A 1339-nucleotide genomic window follows, 5' to 3' on the forward strand; every position below is an offset into this window, starting at 1 on the left:
TGAAATAAGCCAGACTATGAAAGCCAGGCATTATATGTTCCTGCTCCATATATACTAACTTTCTGCACTCTGTAGCATAAACTGAAAGATTAGAAGGTATAATAGCAAGGATGCCAACAGTAGATACTAGAGACAGTATGGGGGAGTGACAGGGGGTGGAAGGTAGAGGATCAGGGGGAAAAAAGACAACACATTTAATAGATACAAAAATGAAAAGTTATCTGCTGATGATAGTATATATGGTAATGTCTTTGACTTGACTGATACGTACCATAACTATAAAGATATACAGTGATTATATGTAAATATAAATAAATAAATATATAAAATGAATTTTACTGGTCTAAGTAGGCCACTATACTTAGATAATAATTTTGGCCCAAAGTACCCTCTCTGTACTGTACTGCAATCTACCTTGATGTACAAGCAAGGCGTAGCCTCATCTAAGGGTATACTAAGGTAACCTAGCAACTGACCCTTAACCAATCACGTGGTTGAATTTCTGACAATCACAGGTTGCCAACTGATCAGACCATGTCCATATAAGGGAAATACAAATTGCAGCCAATCAGGTTAGTTTTGCCTGTCACTTCCTTGGTTTGTATGCTACTTCCTTTTCTCTAACTGTAATATAATGCACAGGTTGTTGGCCCAAGCAACTTGAAACAACCTGAGGAATGCTGCTATGTTCAAGAACATTTCTCTTGCTAAATTGTGCTTACTCTAACTGGTTTCCGACTTTTCTCTTGACCCTTACTGTATGCCAATTTCATTTTAAGGGATTTACCTATATTTTCACATTGACTTCCCTTAGCAACTCTATGAAGAAGTAATTCTTATCCAAGAAGAGAACTGTATCCCTCCCTAGAGGCTGGTAGGGAGGAGTCTAGGTCATAGTTAGTCATGATGCAACGATTTGAGACAGCAGCAACTTTATGAGGGTTACTGGCTAAAGACGCAGCCCTGTGGCATTGAAACTTGGAGCACAAAACAAATCCTAGAACGATTCATCATGAAGCACATATGAGGCAATATCCCAAGCCTGATATTTTAGCAGTAGATTGGGTAAATCAGTGGTTCCTGACATAATAATAAGGGTACAGTGATGCATTTTTGTTGTTATATTTTAATAAAAGTTGTAATATATGAGTTTGACTTTTTAAATCTAATTTTTCTCCAAATCATTATCTTTTATTATATGTACTTAAGTCATCTTTTCAATTTTATTCAGTTTAAATTATTTCCACTTTCTGTCCTCTTTTGATAGCACTGATCTAGAACCTTTTCATTTAAGAATTCTTATATATTTAATTATTTTATTATCTGTTCCTTTTTTCTG

This window comes from Tupaia chinensis, unplaced genomic scaffold, assembly GCF_000334495.1.
Source record: "Tupaia chinensis unplaced genomic scaffold, TupChi_1.0 Scaffold144482_1, whole genome shotgun sequence".
NCBI classification, from domain to species: Eukaryota; Metazoa; Chordata; class Mammalia; order Scandentia; family Tupaiidae; genus Tupaia; species Tupaia belangeri.